At 40.7% G+C, this 21,823-nt stretch overlaps 1 protein-coding gene across 5 annotated transcripts in view; it reads left to right on the forward strand.

Moving 5' to 3' along the window:
* PELI1 (pellino E3 ubiquitin protein ligase 1) overlaps nucleotides 1-21,823 on the forward strand; it is a 146,410-nt gene that overhangs the window by 100,655 nt on the left and 23,932 nt on the right. The window contains exon 1 of one of the 5 annotated variants that reach the window (XM_073339508.1): nucleotides 9,728-11,438. The exons of 3 other annotated variants lie outside the window; for them this stretch is intronic. The gene's annotated coding sequence lies outside the window, so the exon portion shown is untranslated. Of the gene's footprint in view, nucleotides 1-9,727; nucleotides 11,439-17,587; nucleotides 17,837-21,823 lie in introns of those variants that run through there. One more of the 5 variants, XM_073339511.1, reaches the window with a different exon arrangement.

A 21,823-nucleotide genomic window follows, 5' to 3' on the forward strand; every position in this document is an offset into this window, starting at 1 on the left:
ATTTTTATAGGGACAGTCCCGATTTTGGGGTCTTTTTCTAATATAGGCTCCTATTACCCCCCACCCCGTCCTGATTTTTCACACTTGCCGTCTGGTCACCCTACCAACAGGCCATGTGAACACTAACACTCTGTGGCCTTAAAGGGCAAGGTTGGGTCTGGGTTGGCAAGGAGAGGGGATGGTTCAAAAAGCATCCTGTCTTGCATCTTTCCCACTCTGGCTAGGTACAGTCACAGGACCTGGTCTAACCTAAAAAGTTAGGTTGACCGAGCTATGTTGCTAAAGGATGTGAAATCCACACCCCGAGTGGTGTAATTAAGCCAACCTAACCCCCCGATGCAGACAGTGCTAGGTCAATGGAAGAATTCTTACATCACCCTAGCTACCACTTGTCGAGGAGGTGGGTTACCTATTTCCATAGGAGAACCTCCCCCGTCAGGCTAGGTAGTGTGTACACTGAAGTGCTACAGGGGTGCTGCTGCAGCTGTCTCCTGTAGTGTTTCAAGTGCAGAGAAGCCCAGAGTCTCCTCACTTCTAGCACCCCCTGTGGTGCAAGATACCCCAAAAGGAGGATTCTCTACACCTTGAAGTCTTTAAACCATGATTTGAGGACTTCAGTAGCTCAGACATAGGTTAGGGGTTTGTTACAGGAGCGGGTGGGTGAGGATTCTGTGGCCTGCGTTGTGCAGGAGGTCAGTCTAGATGATCATAATGGTCCCTTCTGACCTTAAAGTCTGTGATTCTATTTGGCCATGATATTTTCCTGTACTAGCCTCTTACGTTGGCTATGGTGACAGTGTGGACATGCTCCACTGTAATTCCCTGGGAGCTATCAGATGGATTGTTCTCTCCATTCCTGTGTAAGCCACACTGAGCCCTATATATTTTTATCTCCACCTTACAGATGTGGAAACTGGGGTGCAGAGAGACTAGGTGACTTGACCTAAGTGCCTTGCTGTGTGATAACTTAGGGTTTGTCTACATTTAAAACTGTTAGTGCTTCAGTGTAGATACTACCTACGCCAGTGGGAGAATTCTCCCATTGGCGTAAGTAATCCACCTCTCCGAGAGGCAGTAGCTGGGTCAACAAAAGAATTCTTCCATAGCACTGTCTATGCCGGGGGTTAGGTCAGCTTAACTATGCTGCTCAGGGCTGTGTATTTTTCACAGTCCAGAGTAACACAATTAAGCCAATTTAATTTTCTAGTGTGAACTAGGCCTTAACCTTAGTGTGCCTCAGTTTCCTTATCTTTATTAAAATAAGGCTGATGGTAATTCCCTCAGGATGTTGAGGCTTAATTCACTAACATTTGGAAGCTGAATAGAAATGCAAATTAGTATTCAATTATTAACTAATCTTCAGAGCACTGCTCTGAGGTATGTAAACTGAGGTACAGATGCATGAAACATGATATATGAACTGATAAAGCACTTTAATTGAGTGTCTTCGGCCGTGTCTACACTGCCACTTTCAGCGCTAAAACTTTAGTCATTCAGGGATGTGAAAAAACACCCCCCTGAGCGACAAAAGGTTTAGCGCTGAAAAGCACCAGTATAGACAGTGCTTTATAAAGCTATCACCGCTCGTTCAGGGTGGGTTTTTTAATCGCTGGGAGAGCTCTCCCCGGTGCTAAAGCGTGACTACACTGCCCACGTCACAGTGCTGGGCACAATGTGGGCAGTGTAGACATACCCTTACATTCCAACTGTCTTTCTGTTTGCTCTGTTTTTCTTTTATATGCAGTACTAAACAATTGGTGGAATTTGTAGAAGTGTGTGCTAGAGGCAAGTCAAAGCAAGGCACTGAGCTTCTGTTGAACATCTGCCTGATATTGGGAGGAAAACTGCATTTGTAATACGGTGAAGTTTAATATCTGTATATATAAGCTTTGTCACTATGGGAATGGATTATAAAATGGCAGGCGTTGATTCCCTTCCAATCAGCATGTATTCATTACAGCATTTACTAAAGCATGTCAGCTAGTTCTAATGCAGTCATGCCCGCAGAAGGATCACCTTGATTTAATTTTTTTTTTAAGTGCATTGAACGGAAACAGATACTATTTGTTCTTCAAAGCCTAAGTGCTATATTTCTAGCTCTTGGCAGACATTGTCCACAAGTACTTTATGTTCCACTGGATTTATGCCAGAAACATACTGCATGTACTGAAAGCATCAAAACCAGACCTCCTTTAATTTTAGACTCTACAGCTAACGTTGATTTTTCTTAGAATTCCTACATCCTAACTACTATCATTTTAAATTCTTTCCTTGAAAGACTTTGGGAATGTTCTGTCAGTTCTTACTCAAGCGTCTTGCACCATAGAAGTCAATGGGACTACTCATCTAAGTAATAGCTGCAGGATTGGGCACCAAATTACCTGCTTCCCAATTTGTAAAGTTAAATGAACGCAGTGAATTATTTTGTTTAACTCCTGTCTTTCATGATGAAGCTGGGTGCTTTGTGACTAAGGGTAGTCCTGGAGTCACAAGCCCATCAGCTATCGTGCATTCTGAAAATCTTGAGGGACCATTCTGATTACTTAATCCGACCTCCTTTCATTATTTTTATTGTAGTGCCTAGGAGAGAACCAAGAACAGGGCTCTGTGATGGTACCTTCACCCACTGTACAAATGTATAATGAGAGCCCCTACCCCAAAGAGCTTGCAATCTAGATAGACGGCACAAAGTATATGAGAAAGGGATAGCACATAAAAGTGGAGTGAACAAGGATTATGGTAGGAGGGGATTAGCTAGATGGACAGCCAAAGGTTGGGAAAGAGTAGCAGGGTTGGAACAGACAGCCAGTCTGTGCCAGAGATGAAGTGTTCTGAGTGAGAACTGCAGTCATCCTCCAAGACTACTGGTCCCTGCTTCTCCAGCTGTTACTGCTGGGCGTAATCTCTGACCAGTTCATCCCCCCCAGTTTCATTCCTGAGGCCATGTTGCTGGGGGAAGTAGGGATGCCACCTGGCTCCTAGTGCCTGCAGGAGCAGGGGATCTCCCCTCCACAGTTCCAGGTCTGGCAGGGCTGTAGGGGAGAGGTTGTTTTAACTTGACCCCCTTTTTACAATGGTCCCTCAATGCAGCAGTACCTGCTTTCATGTACTCAGAGATGCTGTGCACCCTCAACTCTCATTAATGGAAAATGAGGGTACACAGCATCTCCTATGAGTAAGCCTTTAAAGAGGAGGCAGTTCAGTTTCTCGGTTCAGTGGTGGCTACAGGCCTGAGGATCCTACAGGCCTTATTAACACTAGTTATTTCAATTAAAGTGCATGGGAATGTATTGGCAGGAGTAAAGGATTGCAGTTTGGCCCCTAAGAGTTGTCACAGTGTACCATATTTTAAGCTATGAGGCGGTTTTATTAAGCTAACTAGAAAAAATTCCTACCATGACAGGTTCGTTAATGTTAGTGGACAAATTCAGCTTAGACCAGTTTTCACAATTATTAGCCTCCAAATAATTTCTGGAAATTATTTGTCCTCCCTGAAAACCAGAATTGCTGCTGCAAGGTTTCAGAACTGATTAGGCTGGAAATGATTGTTTGCTTCGTCCCTCTTTCCCTTCCATCTCCTAAATTGAGATGTTCTTCAGAGCATCTAGTTATCCTGAGCATGGCAAAATTTAACAGAATGATTAACATATGGGAAAAGCTTATAGGATATGACTGAAATCTGCAGAAGGCAGACTAAGAATCAAGACACAACAAATTCTGCATTTTGGCTGGGGATTAGACAAGATGACCCTTGCTGTCCCTTCTAACCTATGGTTCTATGATTCTAAGAGAACATTGTAATTCCACTGCTGTAACCTAGAAACTGAATTCAAGAGTTTAGTTTACTGCAATACTTGAACATCTGTTTTTTGTTTGTTTAATTTGAACACTTTAACCCTTCAGATAAACTAAGTATTAACCTTGGTATGCATCCTGACGGTGTCTTTTAACTAAGTTCTTTACTTTAGTTACTCATTAAACTGCTAATAGAATATTTATGGTTGTACAATGAAGCAAGTAAGAGTAAATTAGAGTTAAGTTTACAAGCACAACCTTAACTCTGTCCCCTTGTATGCAAACTTGAGAGCAAGGTTTATAATTACGTGTTATTTCTCAAATAATGCAATAGAATTCTGTGATATGTATGTCCTTGCACTGTGTGTGTTACCTGCATACATTTTAAAGTCCAAAACCAAAATGTTAAAAACATTTAGATTGCAAAGCCAAGCACTTAAGTTGGAAATGTCAGATTTATGGTTGCAAAAGGAGAGAAAGGGAAATAGTGATTCTTAACAGTCTCTATCTCAGCCAAACCTGAACAGAATTTCATAGTACCAAGAAAAGGCACCATTCCCCTGCCAAGAATGGAACACTTCTCCCCTGAAATTTTTTTTTGGAATAGTGCCAAGTGTTGGGCAAGCTAGGTATAAGACCTTATCTAAAGACAAAAGTTGGACTGATTGAATTATGGTTATTTTTGAAAAAAAAGTTGTATAGACAAGGTCTTGGGGTCACTACCAGCTCCCTCTATAATGCCAGACCTACTCAAGTATGTGTGGTAACACTGTACTGTCACAGCTGCAGTTTATAGAATGTATAAGCATTCCTATTACTACACAAGAAGGGATGCTTTCCATGTGACCAGCATTCATTCCCACCTCAGTTGTCCAGCACCTTGATGCTGTCCTATTTCCTGTGTGTGCCAAGCTTCTGTCAGGCCTGTATATTGAACCTGGATCTTTCGCATGGCCTTGCAAAAGCATTAGGCCATTGACTCTGCTGACAATATTTTAATTGTAATAGTTTTGTTGCATTTTCACATGTGTGAAGCTGTAACATGCCACTATTTCCTGTCTTTGAAAAATACTACTTATTGTAGAAACTGGAGTAGACTTAGTTACTCGGCATTATTAGGATTGGCAATCATTTTATGGCAGCGTTTTTAAGTTTCAGAAGTCTGTTTGTAAATTGTTAGCATGTTGAAACTGTTTAATCAACTGAACCATTTTGGATAACTGAGCATTTGAGTTTGTGGAATACCACTGCACTAGACTAGTGATAGAACACAAGGCATATACCATGTTGGAAAAGACAAGCTAAGTACCAAAATGATGACTTTGTTTTCAAAGTCGTGTGTGTGTGAGCCTTCGGTTTTGTGAAACTTTAGGCCCCATTTGCACATAAGAGAACAGCTGCTTGCTGACCATTTTGAACAACAGGCACCCCTAGCTGGTACTCCTCTCAACTGGTAGTTCTGTTTAGCTGCTAGAGTGGATGGGCATAACAGCGTGGATGGGCATAACAGCACTTCCTGTTATGGTGTTGAAAATTATTTTCTTTTGTCTACACTAACAACTAAACTGAACTCAACAATAGAGGGGACCTATAGTTCAAAGTTTTTGTTATAACAGCAACAGGCCATTTTCCCAAAGCAGATGGGGCCTCAGATCACATACCCTAGATCCAACTGGAAGTGCAGTCTCCAGTCATTGTTTTTGGACATGGTGAGTTTACATTCACATGCAGCCTAGCAGCATGCAGTGCTATAACATGTCAGCTAGCACCCACGCTTTTAATCTTTTCCTTCATTCAAGTTTAGTTTAATGTGATAGACATTATTATATTCATCCAAGATAAACAGTTTTGTCCATTAACTGCTGTCCAAGTACATATTAGAAATAATGCTCTCTGATTAAATGCACTCCTACAGCTCCATTGGCAACAAGTCTTTCTTTCTTTCAATTACCTCTTAGGATTTTAATTGAGATGGTATCATTTGTATACCAGTATAAGTGTTAGATCTACATGTATTTGTATTGCCTTATTACTTGTGGTCTTTAACCATACTTAATGCTGGGCAAATATTATAGTCCTGTATGAAAGGAGGGTGTGTGGGAAAACTAAATGGAGAAGCCAGGGGAAGTATCATTAAAGTTTATTCCTTTAAACTTAAAAAGCTAGTATAATACAGCAGGTTCTATAAAGCATACAGTGTACCTGCAAGTGGAAGACCCCCCCCCCCCACCCATGCTGATATACCCAAAAGATGAAAAGGGGAGGCATATTATGCTGAATAGGACTGACAACCCTCTGCTGCTCTCCTTTGTGCTTTGATAATGGACTGCCACGTAAATCTCCTACACTGGTTGACTATACAGTGGATCCCCTTTGCCAATCGTATTTGGTTCAAACTTCTTGCCCTTGCCTTCAAGGCCCTGTGCATCTCTGCCCCTGTCTGGATCTCTGGTTTCATTTCTTCCCATATCCCTCTGACCTCCTTGCTCTGCCAGTGATGCCAGCCTTCGCATCCCCTCTGTCCAATCTGTTTGCTTATAACTGTTCCACTTGCTATGGTATCTGAGAGCCTCCCAAAAGGGAACTAAAATCACAATAGGTCATAGGGCTGATCTGCGGCCTTAATTCCACTGGGGAAGTTGAGGTTACATGGTGATTTTGCCACCCTACACATTGAACTTGGCTCCAGTCTACCAGATTCCCTTTTTTCATTATTCAAATCACTCCTAAAGAATCACTTCTTTTTGAAGCCCACAAACCATAACCCATGTCGGTCAAAGAAGGAAGCAACAAGAGACGTGCAGATGAGAGTTAAAAATTACCCTAGTGGAACCATCATGGCAGGAACACAACAACTTTAATCCGTGTGATCCTTTTATTGTAACCCCCTCCTTTGCTTTCCCTGGCCCTTTACCTTCTTTCCATCATTCTTTGCTCTTGCACAAATTAAACTCCTTGGAGAAGGATCAGCATGTAAAGCACCTACCATGTTTTTGGTAATGTACAAGTAATAGGACAGAGCCAGATTCTGCCCTACGTTTCTCTGTCTTTACATCAGTGTAATTGAAATCAGAATTTGGTCCACAGTGATCAGGTTAAATACTGTGGGCCAGATTCTGCTATCCTTACTCATGAGTAGGATCGTACTCAACGAGTAGTCCCATTGCTCAGGGTGAAGAAGGGTATTAGAATCAGGCTCTTAGTTATAAATGCAAAAACTTAAGACACTATCCTTCAAAGTCCAAGAAACTTAGTTATGGCTGGAACTCTAAGTTCACCCTCTTTTACTTACTATGCAGGATACAGATACGTGCAATGACATGAGATCAGAGATACACCAACTGTTTTTTTTAACCTCAAGTTCCTGTTGAAATAAATGAGTTGTCTAGTAAGGACTCACTGCATGCTGTCACCTGTTATTTTTAATGTGACTCTCCCCGTTAAGACACTCCTACAAACCTCACTTTTCCCAATTTATGTTCCATTCCCTACTCTTATGCCTCACTAGATAATCATTCAATTAATTTTTAATGTTTAATCATAGTTGACCTAAATTAATCAAACAAGTAAACTATGGGACGAACAAAGCAAGTATCATGTGTAACTTCTAAGTCTCTTTGTTGCATATTGCACCCTTTCTCTGCTTTTCCTAGTATTAGTGTTATCAGCCTAAGGCTCATCAGCTACCCTAGGAGAAACATGGAAATCAATGGGTTGGAGGTTAGGTTAGGCAGGTAATCCTTTTAGTGCATTATTTAAAGTTAATGGAAAGTGATATCATGATAATGCTGAATTCTCTTCTTTTGAACTAGTTTTTACACCTGATTAATATTAATGAAAGTGAGAGAAGAATCATGCCTATTGTATTTGATCTCTTCTAGGATTGAAAATCTGTTTTGGGACACAATTTTAGAAACCTTTTTTTTGTTGATAGTGGTTTATTTTAAGTATCGGTGGACTAGAGCTGATAGGGCCCATAACGGTGGTGCAGATGAATTCTGAAAACCATCAGCTCTAATAATACTCTTTATCAATGTTGGAGTTTTTCCCTATTAGCTTTGGGGCAGGAGGAGGATGTGCAGGTACTTAACGCATAACATGGATGGTTTTTAAATTTGTAAATTTTTTTTTTTAATTTTTAGTCTCAGCAAATAATTAAATTGCTCCTTAATTGACACTTGCTGCACAACTGTCTTGAAGCTTATGCCTTGAAATGTTGTTGCAAAATACATAGCCCTCTGGTGCCTAAGTCGTCTTGGAGAAGATGTGAGCAAAATAAAAAAAGCCCTCATTTACTTCAGATTTACAACCATGGAATGCCATTAACTTCAGTCTAGTTACCCCAATTTGCACCAGTGTAACTAAGACCAAATTTGGCCCCAAGGGTTACTGCTAGCACCAAATCTCATACTGGGAATTAAATGAGACATGATTAATGACTTATTTCATACCCAAGGTGACAACCCTGTTCTATAATTTTTTCCACACTGTGGATCACTTCCTTAAACATAGGTCCTTTGTGGACTGTCTCCCTACCCAGTCCTATACTGATCTCACACCTTTCTTGTGGCCACTACAAAACCTGTTTATAAACAAAAAGTAATGTTTAGATGGTCTGAAGGCCGGACAGAAGGAAGATAAACTTGTTCTAATGTGAATATGTTTACAGTACTGCATTTCCCCTGGTAACCTGCAGTCCCCACTGCTCTATTCTCTCTGGATCACTCAACGGTTTAGTTCTGCTCCTGTTTATTTTCTGCCTCTGCAGTTTGTCGTCTTTACATTGAAATGTACGCAGAAGAAAAGCAACAAAGACAGGATCAGCCAGAGAGGTGCTGTGAGTTGTTTTGATTTTAAAAGCCTTTTGGGGAAAAAGGGGATCCTGGACTGGGCTCCAACTATCAGGAAGCACCCTGTTTGAGGACCTGACCATTCCTTTTCCATTGTAACAGAAGCAGCTCAGTGGGCTGCTATTCTTCCATAGAAGACAGCTTTGAGAGCCACTGTTTTTAAACCATTCTCCAGAGTAAGTTTTCTGAGTCAGTGGTATGTCTGGAAATTGCTCTAGTTGTTGCCGCTTTGTTCAGCGAAGTACAGGGCAATATATATCATGCTCTAATTGAGTTACAGTACTTGGAACATTTCCCCTCCCACCCCCCAACCATTTTTGTGAGGAGGGGAGGTGGAAGGATTTGAAAACCTGAAAATGTCTGCCATTATAGTCAAATTGTTGGCAACAAAGCCTTTGTCTACCCACAAGGTTACTGGTGTAGGTAAAGCAGAATATGTGCTTATCAGTAAGGTTTATTCCCCATACAGGAAGGGGAATAAACTACACCAGTATAAGGGACCTTTGTGTCAGGTTAACTACATCAACAATACAGTTATACCACTATAACTATACCATTTAAGAGAGAAAAATTGCATCCTAACCAGAATGTTTTTACCAGTGCAAACACTGTGTGTAGGTTAGGTCTCAGTAGGAATGGTTTTTACCCTTCTTTCTTTTCCCCATGCCATATTTAAATGTGCTGTACTGCACTCATTTAAAAAACAAAAACAAAAAAACTTAGGGCTGTTTGATTAATCGCAGTTAATTCACGATTAACTAAAAGATGAATCATAATTGCACTGTTAAACAATAGTCGATTGAAATTAAATATTTTTGAATGTTTTTCTACATTTTCAAATATATTGATTTCAGTTACAACACAGAATACTAAGTGTACAGTGCTCACTTTATATTTTTGATTAGATATTTGCTCCATAAGAATGATAAAAGCAATTGTATTTTTTCAGTTCACCTCATACAAGTACTGTAGTGCAATCTCTTTATCATGCAAGTGTAACTTACAAATAATTATTAGATATGTTCATGGAGGATAGGTTCATCAACAGCTATTAGCCAAGATGGTCAGAGATTCAGCCCCATGCTCTGGTTGTCCGTAGCTCTGAGTGGCAGAAGATGGGAGTGGATGATGGGATGGATCACTCAGTGTTGTCCTTTTCTATTAATTCCCTCTGAAGCACCTAGCATTGGCCACTGTCAGAAGACCAGATACTGGGCTAGATGGGTCATTGATCTGAGCTAGTATGGCTGTTACATTTTTGAGTGAATATCAGTTTTGATAAGAGCAGGCATTTTGCAAACAGTTTTACACAAATGTTTGTGAATAGTGAATAAAGATACAAATGTGTTCAAAGTGAGCAGCTGTTAGTGTTTAGAAACATTTTAATTTCAATTTACGTATCATTCAACCAGCAGCGATGCTAAATTATCCCTGACAGAGGTGGTTTATCAAAATTTATTCCTCAAGAGCCTGTTTCTTGCCCTTGGAGTGGGTCAGATTGCAATAAATGGCTGACTTAAAAAAAAAATTAATTCCTAGGAGGAGAAACCTCCCCCCAAACCATCCTACAAGATCTACTCCCCAGCCCTTCCAGGTATACAACTTGGAAACCGTGCTGTTCTATCAATTTATACTCTATGCAGTTTTCAGAAGCATAGTGTAATCATGTCCGTCAAATCACCTTAATATTTGCTTAGTGGTGTTGCCTGCTTCTGGTTATGAGAGCATTTTTTTCTTTAAATGTGTGAGGGGAGTGTATAGATTTCCAAGTCATTGGCAACCCCCACCCCCAAGCAAAAGCTTCCCATGGACATGGAGTTCTGTCACCAGCAAAGAGGGAATTTGTTGCAGCAATCCTTTGTACTACCAATATTTTAACATCACTGGGCCAGTTGCAGTGTTGGCAGGTGCTCCACAAACTTCACCGCACATCTCTGCTGATAAACTGCAGTCCTAACCTGTAATATGCCTTGGCCTCACTTGAGTTAACACTTTGAGGTAATTTTGGTACAAGTGGATATCCATCAGGGCTGTCAAACTTAGCCACCTTGTGACTTAAAACATGTTTCAGTGGACCAATAGCCTAGTGAACTATCCTTAGGCTTAGCAGAATAAGAGATGAATTTGATTTTTATTTTTTATAATTTTGATGGATGATATAGATTTTTATTAAGGATTTTTTCCTATTTTTATCTCTGGAAACTTTCACAGTTGTGCAAAATTCTGGTGGTGGGCGGGGTGTCAGACTACAATTATTTAAAGACAGTAGACACTAGGATTCAAAAAGTTAAAGCTTTATAACCGTTAATACAAATTGTCGACGTCACATGTCTAACTATACTAAGTAAATATCCTTAAATCAAACTCAGTTCTCAAGCAGTATTTTTCTGTCTGTGTATATTGATTATTATTATAGATGGAAATATTTTCAGTTTGTGTGCATGGTGAAATTGACATTGAAAATCAAATCCTTCTAAGTTTAACTATTCACTATGGCCACACCAGAAAACTTTCTATGGGTAACATAATTTGTAACCTAGGGTGGTGTGAAGTGTTATGTATCAGATGTTTGAAAAAGATATTTGATCAGTGCAACACCTTTTTTTATTCTGAGGGCCAAGATGAGGTGGAAGAAGCACTGGACAAACCTGTTTACATTAGGTTCTTCACTGGGACTACATTTGCAACATGATCAGCTATTCTCATGAAAAGGACTGCATTCAAGCTCAGAGTTCTTAAAATTTACTGGCATCTAGGCCGAATCCTGGAATCTTCACTAAGGCAAAATTCCCAGTGAGTTCAATGGACTGAGTAGGGACTTCAGGATTTTTCTGTTTGAAAATAATGTATGTTAAATGGCTGTTTGAAAATGCTAAGGGCCAAATTCTGTTCTCACTTTGGATTTATGCAGTGTAATACTTTATATTTACATTGGTAATGGGAGCAGAATTTGGCCCTCATATAGGCTATTAGGAAAAGAGTGCTCTAATACAGTGTACCTGAACATCAGAGTGTACTGTTGCCTACAATGTCCCTCTATCTTAACATTCTGTACTAAGCATTTTCTGACTTGCTCTCTCCACCCACACATCCATGAAGACAAGTGAAGGCACAGCAATGAGACTAGTGGATTTTGAGAACATGATTTTTAAAAACAAACATGCCATTTTGTTGGAACAAAAAATACTCACTTTTGATGATTGCATTATTCTACTGTAAATGAAATGTACTCTTCAGTGAGTAAAGGGTAAACAAACCTTTGAAAACAGGAAAGCATCTGGACAGGCCTTCCCAAAATCAGGGGCCTGGTCTCCATGGATGGTCGGTGGGGCACCTGGAGTATCTGGCCATGGAATGTTGAGTGTTTTTATCAACTGTCCCATACACTTCTGGGATAAGTCTAGGTTTGTGCTTTAGTGGTTTGGTGGCTTGAATTGCATGTGGAAAGTAAACATGAAAATATTTTTCTAACATTGACTGTAATTAGAGATGGAGAAGGACTGGTGTCTGATCTGCATATGTGTGAAGGGGCTCCTGAGTGGGGACAGTGCTGTCTCCTCACTTGGTTGCTGCCTCTTGGATTCTGGCCGCAAGTGAACATGGGGAGCAGCAAGAGAATCAGCTGTCTACTTGGCAAGTATCATTTCACTGCTGGTGGCCAGGAGGATGAATTGCGCAGGGAGACCTTGTTGGATGCACGAGATCCTAGCTGGGATGTGGCCTGGCATAATTGGGGCTCTGTGTGTGTCATTTGAGAAGCTGGTATCTTCACTTGGTATCCCTGAGTAAAAGTTTACAGTTTAAGGAAAAACATGGATTGTCAATTCCCACTTGAAACCCTAAATTCAGTTGTAAAAGTCCACGAAAAGTTGTATGTAACTGGTTTTAAAAAAAAGCATTCTCAGTCAGTTTTCAGAACTGGATTCAGTTCCCATAGCTGTTTGATGCTCGAAGATTTGCACCCTATGCAAGCAGTGTTTTTTGTGCTCATTTTTCATTCTAAGTGGCTGTTACTGCAGAAACACTTAAAAATATTCAAAAATTTGAATTGTTTAAGCTTTGCTGCACTAAAGCATTAGGGGAGTGGGAACCAACTCTACATTACTGAATCTCAGTTTGCATCTGAAAACAAGACTGGATTTTTGTCCCAGGTGTGTATAATTTAGGGATTAGAATCCGCCATTAAGATTTTCTTGCTACTGTTTGGTGATTTCTTTGTATTTTTTCTTAAGTTTGGATATGGCTAGACATTGTGTATAGGTGAACAAGTGGTTGCCACATCTTCTAGAATTCAGTAGTCTGTATATTTCTATATGCAGCAAACCTCTTATCCAAATCAGATTAGAAGGGTAGAAAGTAATGTCATTTTTCTATACATGTGGTACATAAATGAGCTGCCCATAAGGCAGTAGAGGTAAAGGACAGATGAGAGTAAAGAATCAGAGGCACAATAGTTCTTCTCTAACCCTTAATAGAAAGGGAGAAGGTAAATAATTGAGGGAAACATTTAAAACAGAGGTTCTCAAACAGTGGTCCATGGACCAACAGTGGTCCATGAGCTTCATTCAGGGGGTCTGCGGATAGTTCCCTCTAAGGTGCACGCCTGGGTGGCCGCACACAAAAGAATAAAGAGCCACCCACCTAATTAGTGGAGCTGCGCAGGCATGGCTCCACTAATTAGATGCCTGGATCCTGGAGAAGACGCACATGTAAGGTGAGGTGGGGGTCTTGGGGGGAATAAGGGGTAGGTGGGAGGGGGCAGTGCAGGGCGAAGAGGGGGGTGGGGGGAATTTGGGATGTGCAGGGTGGCCAGAGAAAAGAGACAACTTTCCCCGGCTCCAGGGCTTCGGCTACCAGGGAGAGACCCCTCCTCTGTCCCAGCCCCAGCTCGGGGGCTGCTGTGATGGGGGATAGAGGGAGAGACCCCACTTCTTCCCAGCCCCAGCCGGGGGGAGAGCGCACATCCATCACATTAGAAAGGTAAGACTACTGATATTAAAATGTGAATTGTGTGCTTTTATTTGTAGAACCAAAAAAAGTTTGTTATATAGCACTTTTATCCAAAGCACTTTACGATAGTTAGCTAATGGTACAAACAACATTTGGAAAGAGCATTAAGTGGTGCGCCAAGACCCTCAGCAATTTTCAGGTGGTCTGTGGTGGGGGGGGGGGGGGGGGACAGTTTGAGAACCACTGATTTAAAACATAGGCAGGTGCTGTTTGTAATCTGTTGGAGTCAATTGGTTGCCATGGAATGGTGGTCTGTTAACTTGGTAACTTCAATATGCAAGAGAATTTAGTCTTCGCTAGTTAAATAATTGTGCATTACATAGAGACAGAGGATGCTGTACTAAAGACCATCCTTGTTAAGTAATCTCTTGCCTTGAGAGACACATACTTTGATTATCAGAAGGCCACCTCTGTTAAGCAGTCCATTTTTATTGCTCTCTGGAGGCATTGCTTAAGGCATACTTCTATGTGTTAGAACAACCTTAGAAAATATATGAATGGTAGAATATTAAAAATCTAAATATTAGAAGAAACTTGGACAACAATTTTAGCTCTGCATTCAGGCCGCTCCATGCTGTGACCCATCTCTGTAACCTACATATGGATAGCTAGTAGCAATAGAAATGTATTTGCCTTTTGTAGAGAACTGAGCACTCTGTGGCCTGCAACGTGCAGTCAAGATCATGGCAGATATCTGGAGTGTATATGGATAAATGGATCCTCCACTTGCATGTGGAGGGTGAATGAGTATGCCGATAGTCTGTCCAGAAAGGATGGATGGTGTTTTGGATTGTACGTGGAAGGTTAATGGAGAAATGTTGGCTGTTGCCGAAGGTGGGATTGAGGAGAACAGTTCGTTGGTTTACATACTGGGGGGAGATGTTTGTTGAGGCCATCTCACAAAAGGAGAGTGAATTGGAGGAGCGTATGTCATTGGGGAGTAACTCATGTAGTGAACTGATCATACATTAGTAACTAAAATTGGAGACAGAGTGGTGGGGGTATCTGGCTCCTACTGGAAATATACTTTCTCTCACACTGTAGTTTTTTGGTAAGGGGTATCTCCAGGGTGTCTACCCCAGGAGCAGTCAGACCATGTCCGCTCTTTTAGGGTGCCAAAACAGCCATGGATGTTTCTAAGACAGAAGTATCAAATGCATTCTGTGGAGAGGGCCATACTCCATTTTTAGCTATGGTCTGTGGGTGGGGTATAACTTAAGATGAAACACCAGCTTTGATCTCCAGAGGCATTTCCACTGGTGTCACTGGGAGGAGTGCACAAAGAGCAAGAGTGGAGCAGGACTTTTATATAGCAATTAAAGGTGGGACTTTCAGAAGTTCTAAGTGTTGGCCTAAACTCTGCAAGACTACAATCATTGGCTTCAATGGGAGTTTTACCATTGGCTTCAGTGCAGACAGGGTAAGTGCACAGAGCTGTAGAAAATCCCATCCTAAACTTTAGTCCTTGTGGTTATTTCTTTCTGTACCTTATTGTCACACTCAGTATCACTCAATGTAAAGATGTTCTCCTTCAGGACCAGTGCAAATTCTGCCCTTTCTTTCATTTCCTTCTCTGTTCTCATTCCTCACCATGTGGTCTTCTTCTCCCCCCCCCCCCCCCCGCCTTCCTTCTGCGTTTCCTTCTCTGCAGCAACTCCCAACTTCTGGGCTTTGTTCCATTCCTTGTCCATCCATCTGCTAACATTGTCAAAAGCAGTGAAATAGTTTATCATTGGGTTTTAGAGTTAATCTCTCTCCTTATCCCACTGTTAATCTCATTGAGAGTTCATACCTCTTGGAGCCATTGTTTTCCTGCTGTCTGCCCCACAAGGGGAGATAACCACTTATTAGTTTGCCCTTGGTTCAGATATTCAAGGTTTTCTTACAACCTTGATGGCTAGAAACTTGTTACTTATAAAATGAAAGCCCCTCTTCTGAATTGGTCACACCACTCACAAAAGCAAATGTAAAAAAACCCACCTGAGCCAGCAGCAAAGCAATGGAGTCAGAACCGCAAGGGTATATATCTGGGAGAGTTATTCAGTGTCCGGGCAAGACCCTTTCTCTGCAGTTAGGGTCCACTACACAGAAATGGCAGTGAGATCTTGTGGGGAGATTCTCCATTGTCCACATCGCAAACAATTCACAGATTCTGGCCCCCTTGGTAGCATCTCTGCTCAGGGAAATATAAACAGGACAGGAGTGTGAAAAGTGAGGGCTGGTGGTATCTGTGGGGAGTGGAGTTGCACAAGAGAATTGCACTCCAACTAGTGCTGCAAATAGCCTTGCTTTCACGAGTGCCAGATTAATCAAAGGGCTGGTCTACACACAGATTTTGTACTGCTTTAACTATATCTGTTTGAAACTGGTACTGTTAAAGCTGTACAATTCCTTAATGTACATGAAATTACATCAATATAAAAGTGTGTTTAAGCTGTGCCATTATAAGGTAGCTTTATACCATATAGCAGCATCCACACGAGAGGCAGTCCTGATGCTATTTTGGTTTTTTAAATAAATCCCACAAAAACATTGTATAAAACTTTTGAGGATAATCATGAACCTGTGAGACCAGTTGAGGATTGGATTTTTCCCCCATGTCTCCTCATGCCAGAGGTAGACTGATCTATAACCATCAGTGAAAGATTATATTTATTTGACCAGGGAAGAAAGTTGGACTGTTGCCCTAAACAGATAAGAGATGTTGGGCCAAAGGCTGAACTCTTACTGTGGTGCAAATCTGGTCTAACTGATTGGGTCTGAATCTCGCCGCAACTTTGCACCCTGTCTAGTCATTTACACGTGGGCAAAGAGACAGCCAAGTGAGCATTGAATGGTAGAGGCTACCAATGTCTTACACCCACTTTGCACTCACTTTGCTCAAATGTTAATAATCACTTGAGATGTAAGACAGTAAGGAATCAAGTCCATTGATTCAACAGGATTTGCTTCAGATTTACTAGAGTAAGTGTATGTCTGCACTGCGAAGTTGTCGACAAAACTTTTTTGTCTTTCACGGGTACACCCTACCCCCCCCCCCCCCCCCCGGTGAAAGACCAAAGTTTTGCTGACAGAAGTGGCAGTGTGAGCGCTCCTGCCGACAAAGCTAACGCCGCTCGCGGGGCTGGAAGTATTTTGTTGGCAAAAGTGCTGACAAAGAGCTTTTACACATACTGACTTTTAGGTAAAAGCTGGGTGGTGTAGACAAACCCCAGAGAAGAGATCAGAACCTGGCCCCATGTGTGTGCTATGAGTGAGCCCGTAAGAAGCAGCTGGCCGGCAGTGTCTGATGTCTGAAAGTGGATAGACACAAGTGGCATCTGTAGATGTGTTTAGAGCAGGTAAAGATCCAAATGTATCTGGTTTAAAATAGGATTGGCAATGCCTAAGGGCTCGTCTGCACTGCAAAATTAGGTCAATTTAACTACACTGCTGAGGGCTATGAAAAGTTTCAGGCCCTGTGTGATGTAATTAAGACTGCCTAAGCCCAGAGTAGACACTGCTAGATAGACAAAAGATTTCTTCCGACGGCCTAGCTATCGCCTAACTCCTGTAGCATCTGAACCATAGTGTCACAACTGCAGTGATTCTGGTGTAGGTGTACCCTAAGGAGTTTCTATTGTTGCTATCTTAGTAAGTACTATATTAGGGAATTGTTTTTGATGTGGGAGGTGAGGAAAGCTAGTTTGGTTAAGTGCTAATTTAAAAAACAAGATCAAACCGTATAGTCTGTATCAATACAGTTATGTAAGTAAGACTGACCAGAAATAGAACAGTCTCTGAGATGCCAATCCAGAAGAATTGCTAGGGATCAGGCTTGTGTTTAAAAACTGTATTCTACACCTTCTACTTCCTTTTCTTCCTTTTGGGGCCACCAATTAATGTGAAGAGGGTTAAGTGGGATGTGAGCTCTGATTTCAGCCAATGGTGTGTCGGCAGTGGAGTGTTTTCCTAGATTGCGTAATTCTTCTGAGCCAGCCCCCTGTTCAGTCTGCATGCATTACCAAGTGCTTAAGTAAATGAACACACAGCAGAGGCAGTCAGAGCCTGTGAGTTGCTGCGGTTTGAAGGATACTCTTGAACTCTGTGGATTTCATCTTTATTTTAAAAAGTCTGGCTTTTTTCACCCCCTTGCTCCCCTTTGTATAGCGTGTGGAAATACAGGAAGAATAGAGGTACTGGTAAGTGCCTGGATGTAGTAGTGCCTTTTGTTTTAATATCCTGTTTCTCTGTCTTGTTGGATTTAGTAGGCATTTTTTGATTTTTTGTAAACAAGATTAACGAATAAGTGAGTTTCCTTCTGTAAAAGTAGCTGTAGAATAATTCAAAGCATTTTATCTAATGTTTTTTGCTCAAATTGATGAGGGAATCTGAGATAATAGACAGTGTGGTGTTTTTTGGCTCCTCTCCCTCCCAAAATAAGGAGAGGCTTTCAAAGTGTACATTATACACTGCATGTCTTGTCCTTTGAAAATAGTTTAAGATGATTTTGGGGCATCTTGATCTACAATTTAGGAATGAGACATGATTGAAGCATTTGGTGTTGTCAAAACAAATGACTATAAACAGCAGTCTCTTACCAAAGTCTGAATATTTAGCTTCTTTATCCTGTGCATTGGTCTAACCAACAGTTTAATATTAAAGGTGCTATGAATATGCCTTATTGGTATTAGAACATCTGTTGTCTAAAAAATCTTATATGTTGCCATGTTATTAATTAATAGTCAGAAAGCTTGTCAAGAATCAAAGCTTTCTGGTCCAAATCTCCAGAACAAACTTTCAGAGGTGGTTTTGTAGTGGGGCAGGGTCTGTCTTTTTCCATCTGTTTTAGCTAAAGGTGCATTATATGGTAGATCCCCCAATGTGCTCAATCACAAAAACACGGGAAATCTCCATCCTGTATGCAAATGATTTGATAAATGGTCTTTAAAAAATAAAAACGTATAAATCTGTATTTTTGGCAAGTGTTTTAATAAACATGGCCAAAACTCTTGTGTACTAGAAGAGAGGCTTCGATCAATGACATAAAAACTGAAGAATTTTTTCAGGTGATATACTTTAGTTTCTAGGGTGCTTTTCTCTTGCCTCAACACGGAAGACTCAATGAAGGCTATAAAGGGCACTATCCTGCGTAGTATGCAGCTCTTCCTGGTCTCTGCCTCTTGAAGAACCAGTCCCTAACTGTCAGTGTTAAATGGAAAAGCTCTACTTTTTAGCTGATAGCTTTCTGCCTAGGGTAAGGATATGTTAATGTCTTTACAAGCATGCCACCTGATATGTTGTCATTTACTGCTTGTTGGTTTTTTTTTATTTAAAACCTTTACATGGAATCATATTTATGTAGCACTTTCATAGTTGTAAGTCTGAGTAACTGGTGCAAAGGAGAGATCTTCCAATTTTTTTGAAATTGGATGAACTAGACTACATTACAACTGCAACCAAGGGCTGATTCAGAAAGCTGCGAGTTGAGAACCTGGTCCCATGCTCTTTACCTTCACAAGTCATTCATGAGTAATTTTTACTCTTGTGAGTAGTTCAACTGAATAAGGTTTGTAGTATTTGGTTGCAGAAAAAGCTCCATAGCCAACTTGTGGGCTTTGTGCAAAGGTTACGTGGTTTATGTCATTATTTTATCTTGAGACTTAGGCCACGTCTACACTAGCAAGCTTATAGTGGCACAGCTTTGTCCACACTGGTGCTTCTGTCAGTGTAACTTATGTTGCTTAGGGGGCTGTTTGTGTCACTCAGAGGTGTGAAAAAAGTTATACCAACAAAAGTGGTACTGTAGACATGGTCTTATTTAATGGGCATGGGAAGGGAGGGGTAAACTGCATGTGAACATACCACCTTGCAAGTGGCAAAGACTTCTCCTAATTAATGAGGTTATATGGCAATATCAAAGTTGCAGCTTTAAAATAGCCATCCTGTGCTAAAAGGTAATGTTCTCAGCTTCCCACACAGTGTCTCTGAATTACATCACTTCTCTGTGGGAGGACATCGTGGTTTCCTCAGAGGAGGATCAGCTGTTACTTTTCATAACAGAAAAATATGCTGATTTTTTTTAAAAATATTGCAGGGACTATTATGTAACTTTTTTCCCCCTTGAGTATAGTGTTAACATAGTTGATCAGATTCTGATCTCCGTGTAAATGCAGAGTAATGCTGATATGACTGTGAGTGGAATCTGACCCAGTGTGCTTAACCATCCTTTGAAGAGGAAGGTGCAGAAATTTTTTTAAACAAGTATGTAATTAACATCTGCTAAAATGTTTGCGTTGTTCATCAGACAAAAATGTTTTGTTCTTTATGCTGTGGTCCCTGAAGTCTCAAAGGGAATGTCTACGCTGCAATAAAACAACCTGCAGCCCCAACGGGGAAGGGTCTCAGAGCCCTAATGTCTACACTGGAATTTGTAACCCTATAGCCTGCGCACGGCGAGTCCAAGTCATCTAACTCAGGTGGTGGGTCTCTTAGTGCAGTGTAGACGTACCCAAAGACACTGATGCATCTTCAGATGCATTTATGCAAATGGAACAAATTGTGGGGCTACAGCAGAGATTTGTCAACTCAATGGAAATTAATGTTTAAACTGGAGAAAGTCAGATGTTCTGATCAAGACCAAGGCAATAAGTTTACTCTTCTGTGTAAAGTTACTTGTCTTTGTGTTTGCAGGTTTGGAGCCTTTGTTTGTGGTTTGACCATTTGTACCATAGTTTCAAGGCTAACAATCTACTAATAAATCTGTTTTACCGAAGATATTTTAGGTTTGCTACTCTAATAAATGAGATTGTAGTAAAGAGTCTCAGGGCACAGAAACGGACATACCTTGCGAATATCATATGTTATGCTCGTGGCCTGTGTAGAAAAGATTACACGCTGCCTAAGTTTGGCCTTGTGATTTTTTTTATTAGGTTACTAATATTAAAATGTTTGAAAATAAAACTGAAATCCCTCCTGTGTGTACAATGGATGATTAAGCCTTTTTAGGGCCTTGAGGGGAAGCACAGACTTTGAGAAAGGGGATTAATTATTTGAAGGAAAAAAACTGTCATTGACCTTAAAAAGGTGTACACCAAACTGCGGAGCTATTTTAAGTATTAAAAAGAAAATCAACATTTCCACAGAGAGAAGAAGGAAATATTCTTCCTTTAGAACAGTAAAATCATGCTACCAATGATGTCACCCCCATCTTTACTCCCTAATTGCCCAGTACAAAGGGGTGTGAGTTAAGGACAGTATCAGCCTCAAGTGTAAAGCAGAATATAACTTTAAAGCCAAATGCAATACAAAACCCACAGAAACTAAAATTCAGCGTGTATATGGAAATGCATTTTTCATTTGGAGGAAAGAGAAAAGCATTGAAAATAAACTGTAGGCCTAATAAATGCATACACCAGAGGATAATATTTGTTATGTACTTTTTGAGTGCCGTAATTACTTAAGTAAAGACAGTGGTGATATCAGTTTAAGCTTTCTGGAAAAAGATTTGAGCAGGAAATATATAATGTATTTAAGCTTAATATACGCTATTGCTTTTATACTATCCCGGATGGGCATTGTGCTTCACAGACTTTGTCGCTGCCTCAAAAAACTTTGTAGTCTAGGGGCCTGATTCTTCTGTCACTTACACCAGTGTAGATCAGGAGTTAACACTATTGACTTTCATGATCAGGTTCATGATATAAAGCAAACTATCATCTTCATGAAGCAAAGCATCAGATGAAAAGATAAGTCTGTCAAAAACTGGATTTCATTTTTTTTAAATGAACGCATGGTATCCTAGATGGCATTGTGCCTTCTACAATAAATATAGTCTGACAATCTCAGTAGCGTGATCTAGTCTTTTCATGTGTGTATAATAGGAAGTTATACCACACACACCTCCCTCCTCTCCAACCCACTCATTGGATCCGGCAAATAGACTGATGGGCTTTTCCCGTCCATCAGGAAGGCAGGTAGTCTGTGGGAAATTAAATTTTTCATCTCACTAGACTTGCTTACCACTTTCTCTGCCTCTCTTCCTCCTAGACTTCACATTAAAAATGTCTTTTTGCTGAAAAAAGGCCAATGGTAGCATAGGAAAAAAACACATTGGAATCTTAATCGAGGTACATGGGCAGAAGAGAAACAGCCAGTTGCTTTTAAATCCAGAAAACAGGGCTGCTGCA

This window comes from Lepidochelys kempii, chromosome 3 (assembly GCF_965140265.1).
Source record: "Lepidochelys kempii isolate rLepKem1 chromosome 3, rLepKem1.hap2, whole genome shotgun sequence".
In the NCBI taxonomy this organism is placed as follows: Eukaryota; Metazoa; Chordata; order Testudines; family Cheloniidae; genus Lepidochelys; species Lepidochelys kempii.